At 30.1% G+C, this 8,467-nt stretch overlaps 1 non-coding gene across 1 annotated transcript; it reads right to left on the bottom strand.

The window, feature by feature from the left end:
• Nucleotides 1-6,335: 6,335 nt before the first annotated feature.
• On the bottom strand, nt 6,336-6,407 carry Trnac-gca (transfer RNA cysteine (anticodon GCA)). The gene has a single exon. It is a non-coding gene; the product is annotated as a tRNA-Cys (tRNA).
• Between the last annotated feature and the right edge of the window lie 2,060 nt (nt 6,408-8,467).

The raw sequence follows: 8,467 nt of genomic DNA on the forward strand, positions 1-8,467 counted from the left end.
AGGATCACCTTGAAAGTATTACTTCAAATAATATCTATCAGGATTTTTCATCTGAATTCAATCAGTGTCTTATATATACATATATATATATATATATATATATATATATATATATATATATATATATATATATATATACACATCGAGACATATACCTGCATACATACGCACATATACAGGGTGGTCAAAAAGTCAGGTAACATGTTAAAGGTAGAAAAAACAATATGATCCATTATAATCTCTATTCGTTTAATATTATTTGTTTAAATATTTGAGTGTAATATATAAACTACCCCTCCTGATTTCTGGCTTTGGGGCTATGTAAAGGATAGCGTTTATGGCAAGAAGCCTGATACAATAGCGTCTTTAAAGTTATTTATTGAAGAGGAGATTGCGCGGATATCAGCTGACATGATTACACGTGTTACACAATCAGTGGTTAATCGCTTCCAGCGATTGATAGAGAGAAATGGACGACAATTAACAAAATAAACATATTTAATGTTTGTTTCATTTTATATTTCAATGTATGGTACTTAAATATACGTGTATTGCTAATATCGTTTTTCTTTAAAATGTTACCTGACTTTTTGACCACCCTGTAGACACGAACATATACGCACGTACATACGTAAAAACAAACATACGTACACATATACACCGCCCCCACACATATATACATTTTAAATAAATAATTTAAACAAAATATTTTTAAAATTTAAAATTCAAAAATATTAAATTTATAAAATTAAGTTATTAGTTAAAGGATTATATTTAAAGTTAATACATATATATATATATATATATATATATATATATATATATATATATATATATATACATATATATGCATACACACACACACACACACACACATATATATATATATTAAAGTCAAACGTGATTTTAGTTTAGTGGCTACCAGCAAAGGTGCAAATACTGTAATATTTAACCATAGTTTTTATTCTTGATTAAGGTAAAACAAATATGTACACACACACACACACACACACACACACACACACACACACACACACACACACACACATGAAATAAACAAACAAATGCAAACATCATATCAATATTATATTTATATTTTGGATCAATGTATGTTTGAGTAAAGATGATTATTAAGGAAATTCGACTCTTTGAAGATTAATAAATAAAATAAAACGAAAGCAAAAAACCATATACCTCTAATTTTCCGTGATCATAGTTTTCGGGCTTAACTGACCAGTCAAAGGTTTCCAATTGAAATTAAACCGTAAGAAGTTTTAATTGTACATAAAGAGTTTATCTTAAAATTATATATATATATATATATATATATATATATATATATATATATATATATATATATATATATATATATAAAGAGAAAACAGCTAAGAGAAAAATAAAGTTAACTTTGAACAAACATTGCGCACGAAACTGTTTACTTAAAACATCGCTTGGCGCGGGCGACGCTAAACATCAAAAGTTTTTCTCGTAATGAATTAAATTGAAACTAAAAAGTAAACAACTCATACTTATTCACACTTATTCTTAAGCATTATATATATATATATACATATATATATACATATATATACATATATATATATATATTGGAATTTTATTAATTTTATGTGAGTAAATTAAGTATATATATATATATATATATATATATATATATATATATATATATATATATATATATATATATTGGAATGTTGGAGACATGAAAGAAAATTCCAGAAAAATGGAATAATTTATATATATATATATATATATAAATAGAAGTAAATGGTTGTTTGCTTGAAACATTGCTGGTAAAAGAATATATGGAAGCTTTAAAAGGCAAAAGCAATGCGGAAAGGACCGGAATCACAAGAGTAAGAAAAGAAAAACAAACAAACAAATAGACGGGTATGTTCGAGTAGAGAAATGTCTAACTGTTTATTCATCTATCATGTCTCACCTCGTAGTATAATTAATTTGCAACCAAGTTGTTGGTATGTCCGGTGTATATAAAGTCCGTTGGTGGTGTGATTAATTTCGGGGGAAAATACCTCCCCTTTTCTAAAAGAAAACAAAAGCATATTCAAGACGCCGGAAGAGAACAGGACTGCAGATAGAAGTTAGGACCGCAGTAAAATGTGACTAGTTTAAACCGTAGGTAGCTGGGGTAATTTTATTTTATTTATTTAGGTATTTTTTTGTTATAAACCTTTATTGGCTACATATATATATTTTTAATCTTGTTTAATTTGTTATTATTATTGTTATTATTATTATTATTATTATTATTTTATTTATATTTTTTTCTATTAGTATATATTCTTATGTTGATGTTTGTTATCCAATTATGTTAATGTATTTTGTTTATATTTAGTTTCTTCTTTTTCTTAATTCAATTTATTTTTTTAAGTCTTGAAAATAGAAATTTAATTTAACGATTAATTCGCTGGCAGCCACTGATTTTAACTTTGTTGAATCAGAAAGATTTGTACTTTTCGAAAAAAATGTTATTATGTAGAAAATTGGAAAAATACATTTTTAACAGTCTCATTAAGATCAAATTAAAACTAGAAACGGTCTACTTGATGGCGACTTCCGGTTTTGGAGTCGGAAGCTGACAAACAATGTTTATCAAAAAGCTATCACCGATGAGATGTCAGATGTACAAGACGGGCGCAACTAATTATTTGTTTTAATCATTCTTTTAAATAGCAAAATAAATCTGCTTCTTTAAATTTGAAACGATAGGGTCACATCTTCGGAGTTTCGATAATGATAAATAAAATAAAAATACAAAATACTCTTAGAAACTCATCCAATAAATGTTACGATAATATTTACTTTTCTACCAGTATTTTGCTTTAATTTTTATTTATAAGCAATTATCAAGATTTAAAAGATTTAAGAATCACATCTCGACTGTTTTTCTTGTTCTCATGTAACGCTAAATACTACTTCTTTTTCGAACCGAGTACACTTTTAAAAATAAGTTAAAACACAAAAAACTCCTAATCCAACTAGGTAGAAAAGTAAGTTATTTTGCTTTTGATGAAATTTATTTGTTAAATATTTCACTTTTTTAAACCTTTTTTTATGCCTGTTTATTGTAAAATAAACCCGAAATTATTTTATTTGAAAATACGCTTTAAATAATTTATTTATTATCGTTATAATTGGAATGTTTTCTTTTTGTGTGAAAATATTTTAAATACTATTTGTTTTTTTTACATAATCTAATCTTTCTTTTATGAATACAAACATAACAAAATTTAAATATTTTATACACCATAGTAATAATGTATCCGATATCCTGATGTTTTATTCGACTGCATAACATATTCACACGAATTTAAATTAATGAAAAGAAAAAAATCTGAACTCCAAGTGAGCAAAAACAACGAATAACTGTTTCCGGTAAACACCACTTAATGTTGGTTCAGGATTCTAATACCGGAAGTCGTCATGATGTGATTAACCTTTAATTGATTTTTCCTAAGTTTTAAAAACTGTTCAGACATATTCGTCTAAAAATCAAAATCGCAAAGGAGGGAGTTTTATTCAAGATTTTAAAATCTCACTGTGAGATATTCATATATTTGCTTCCTTTTATCTACATTTTTGCCATTTTTACCTATTTATCTACTTTTTCCATTTTTTTTACCGTTGCCATTTTTAGCTTTTTAGCTACTTTGTCGTTTCTACCGCTGCCATTTTTACCTATTTATCTACTTTTTCCATTTATAGCATTATCATTTTTACCTATTTATCTACGTTTGCCATTTTTACCTATTTATTTACTTTTTCTATTTTTACCAATTTTTCTACTTTTGCCATGTTTACCTTTGCCATGTTTACCTTTGTCATTTTTATCTACGTTGCCATTTTTTGCCGCTGCCAGTTTTACCTATTTATCTACTTTTGCCATGTCTACCGTTGCCATTTTTACCTTAATCTCTAAATATCCCCTACAAATTTATATATATATATATATATATATATATATATATATATATATATATATATATATATATATATATATATATATATATATATATATACTAGCTGTACCCTGCCAGGAGTTGCTGTGGCTCAAATGGAAAAAGTTAAAAAATAAGAAAATGCATGTTTCTTATAGGTTTAATTTCCCATTTTTGTTGTTCCATTTTCTTAGCTATATGGAGATTTTCAGGTTTGGTGACTTTTAAACACGTAACATAAATTGACCATGTGAAAAAAACAGTCAGTGTGTAGCTGTAAGCCACACAGTTGTAAAGATTGTTCCCTTAGCTTTGTTGATGGTTATTGCAAAAGACAATAAAATTGGAAAGTGCAATTTCCTAAAGTGTAATGGTGTATCCGGTGGAATCATAGGAATGTGTGGAATGAAGATATATTCACATGTGAAAGGTCCTGTTAAGATTGCTGTTTCTATGATATTGTTTGTTAATTTTTTTACTGCAAACCATGTGCCATTGCAAAGCTTGGATTGGTTTATATTTCACAATATGACAATTAGTTTCAATTGCACTACATGCGGTGGTATCCCTGACAAATCTAGCTGTTGGATAATTAACCACTTTATCTGCTTCCAAAACAGCGTCGATGGATTTGTATTTGACTACCTCACTTGGAATTTTATGTTGAATAATAGCGTTAAGTTCATAGAAGTCTTTGTATTAAGCTGCAAGAATAGCTCGTTCAGTCAGTCAAATGGAATTCATATAATTAATTTGAATATTTGAAAAAAACTTTAAACCAACTCTTCTTTTGATGTAATAAAATTACAGAAGTTAAGAATCAAAGAATTTCGCCTTTGACTCGGATCAGCCGGCACTTTTCCATACCCAATTTCCCACAAGTGATTCAAAACTTTCTGTGCGGATCGAGCAGTCTGCAACTGGATACACATATTTTGAGTTAAGTTTAATATCTTCACATGACAATAAAAAGTAGTGTATTTGAGGTAAGCATTTATTTCATTTGCTGGTGTTGATTGAGGAACTGCAGCTAACATTTGCCTGAAATCTTCTGCAAGCAATATTACTGCATTACCACGCAAATCTTGCAAGGATCGACCAAGAGCCTCAAGTGATTTTTTGCGTGTCATTATGCATTCATCCCAAACAGTAAGTTTGCATTTTTGCAACATTTTTCCCCATGCTGGATGTTTTGGAGATGTTGAACATGAGATTATTGAAAAATTGAATGTTTAATAGTAGTTTCAAAGTAGAATAAGTAGTTCTTCTACTTAGGAGCAAGGTCACAGGTATTCCACATGCAGCAGGGGCTAAGGCTATGTCATTTTGTCACCGAATGGCTGCCAAAATCAATTTAATTAGAAAGGTTTTACCAATTACTCCTGGTGCTGTTCAAGGGAGCAGTAATTTCCAAATAACTTCTAATCTCACAGTAAGTAAATTCGGTGACTAAAATAGGATTTATCCATGTTTTGACAATGCCTTATTCACTGTAATTAATTTAGGAGACTAAAATAGGATGAGGAATTAGACATGGACAGACAGAAAGGGAGATATATAGATAGAAAATAGAAAGTGAGAGGGAAATAGAGAAAGAGAAGGAAATAGAGAGAGATAGAGGGGTTGAGAGATATACAGAGAGAGGGAAGAGTTAGAAACAGAGGGAGCGAGACAGAGGAAAGTAGAGAAAGAAAGAGAGAGAGAGAGAGAGGAGAGGGGCTCAAATGAGAGATGGAGAGGGTGATATAGAGGGAAATAGAGGGAGAGATGGATGGAGAGAGATATTAAGAGAGGAAGACAGAGAGGGGGAGAGAAACAGAGGGTGAACTACACTTCACCGTTTTTTTCGTCGATCAGTACTGCGTTTTGTAACAATGCAACGTTCAAAATACTGTTAGAAACTCACTCAGTATATATTACCGTGACATAAGATGACATATATTCGATGGTGTTTTAATAGTATCTTGTATATTTTTCTATTTTAACTCATTTTCCCAAACTTACCGTATTCAGCAGAGAGTCCGGCGCCATTTTTAATTTTCAAATACATCGGTAAACACTGTATGCTTTTCGAGCTGAATAAACATGTTACATTAAATAAAAACATAAAAAAATTATCCATTTTGATAGAAAACTAGCTAATCTTGCCTTTATATAATATATTTGTTTTTTGACAACTTTTTCGAATCTATGTGTATAGATACACAACCCCCTCTCTCCTAAAAAAAAAATAAATAAATTGAACAATACAATTTTCTTTTTACGAAAAGCTAGGAATTTTTGTTGAATATTGAGGAAAACGTTTGTTTGCACATGCACATGTGTAGAAAAACTAAAGAAAATTAAATTAATAAGAATAGGGGACACCCGGGTTTGAACCGGGGACCTCTCGATCTGCAGTCGAATGCTCTACCACTGAGCTATATCCCCAACACATACGAACCGTATTTATTTAATTGTTATTGTTTTTAAACAACTTAAATTTAGTGCGACTTTTCTCACATTTCTTCAGCTGTTGTTTCACTTACCAGTAAGCAAAAGCGATTTCTCTCTTATTCAATAAGTTTATCGGATTAACCTTTATCTTCTGCAGTTATGAACCCGCGATTTCCACGCAGTTACTCGGGTGTGTCCGGCAGGCAGATGACAGGAATAACCGGAAACGGCCAGGCGAGGCTTATTACGAAAAACACAAATTGTTACAATCCCCTCCTCATGTTAAGAATGGTAACGACCACTGAAATTCATGAAGGAATACTTTGCAAAAAATGTCTTCATATCCAGAAAACGGTCAATTTTTACCCTATAAAAAAAATAAAGGTCTACTTTTTATTTTGCGTAATACGTTTAAAAGGCCTTTATGAATAATATGAAAAGAGAAATTTTGAAAATAAATAAATAAATAAATAGCATTTTAGAGTGGGGGGATCATTTTCCCATATAAATTAAACTCAAAGTGATCACCCACTTCTTGGTCACTTAGCGTTCAACGAGATATTATTTCAAGTTTGGCGAGCGCGGGGAGGGCGTGGAAGTGCGGCAAACATGACAATTTTGGGGAAGGGAGAGGATTACATTTGAAACATAAAATAACGATATATTTAATTAAAATTTTAGTAGTGTTGGCGAGATTTAAAACATAAGGTAACACGATAAATTTAATTTTCGTGGCGGAAAGAGGGAAATACCAAATTTCTCTTTTCATATTATTCATAAAGGCCGTTTAAGTAGATCTTCATTTTTGTTTAGGAGGTAAACGACGCTGTTTTTTTTTTGGTGGGGGGGGGCAAAATAAAACGAAAAAAATGAATAAATTTTTAATTAACACACAACCTACCTTTAAGAACTTCTCGGGGGGGGGGTGTGCTGAAAACGAATATCGCATTTAAAATTGGAGTCGGTAACTAGTTTTACGGTATTAAAAACATTTATTCGCATGTTTGATATATAAATATAACGTGGCGACCATGCTTGTTCTTAGACTCGCAGAAACATGTATGGGGGGGGGATGGAATAAAAATTACCCGATTATATGGTGCTAATTTTATTATTATTATTATTATTACTATTATTATTATTATTATTATTATTATTATTATTATTATTATTATAAATAACTAAAGAAAAGAAAAATAAATAAAATAAAAACATTGATTTTTGTACGCGTAAGCGCGTATATTTTTGCCGCACGTGCGACAAAAATATGCGCGCGCTTACGCGTACAAAAATCAATGTTTTTGTTTTATTTATTGTGTTATCTCATGTTTAAAATCCCCCCAACACTACTAAAATTTTAATTAAATATATCGTTATTTTATGTTTCACAAATAATCCTCTCCCCCCAAATTGTCATGTTTGCCGCACTTTCACACCCTCCACGTGCTCGACAAACTTGAAATAATACGGTGACATATCTCGTTGAACGCTAAGTGGCCAAGAAGTGGGTGAGCCCCACTCTAAAATGCTATTTATTTTTATTTTTTTTTCAAAATTTCTCATATTATTCATAAAGGCCTTTTAAACGTATTAGGCAAAAAAAAAAAAAAAAAAAAAAGTAGATCTTCATTTTTTAGGGGGTAAATGACGCTGAGGAACTCGTAAAAATTGACCCAGAAAACTACATGTCGACCGTTTCCAGTTTTTCCCGTTATCCGCCAGGCACACACGAATAACTAGGTGTATCAGAATTTTGGGGGAATTTTTGACACCCCTAACAGAAAACTGCGAATAAAATATAGAAAACTCGTAATTTCTCTTTCTAAAGTGGATTATTTATTTTCTTTATAGAATATACTTCCAAAATAAACTATTTAAGTTGTTTGAAAAATAATAGAAATATTATTTTTCATTTTTTAAAAAACAGTGTTTACAAAGTGCGTGCGTGCGCTCAGGCAGCCATTTTTTTTACGTAACGAAATCAATTGATTTTTACGAGCTGAATATTTTTCAATTTTTAAACTTTAAAAATCTATCCAAATTTTTCTATTGGT

Source organism: Euprymna scolopes, chromosome 16, assembly GCF_053919585.1.
Source record: "Euprymna scolopes isolate OS-2025 chromosome 16, ASM5391958v1, whole genome shotgun sequence".
NCBI classification, from domain to species: domain Eukaryota; kingdom Metazoa; phylum Mollusca; class Cephalopoda; order Sepiida; family Sepiolidae; genus Euprymna; species Euprymna scolopes.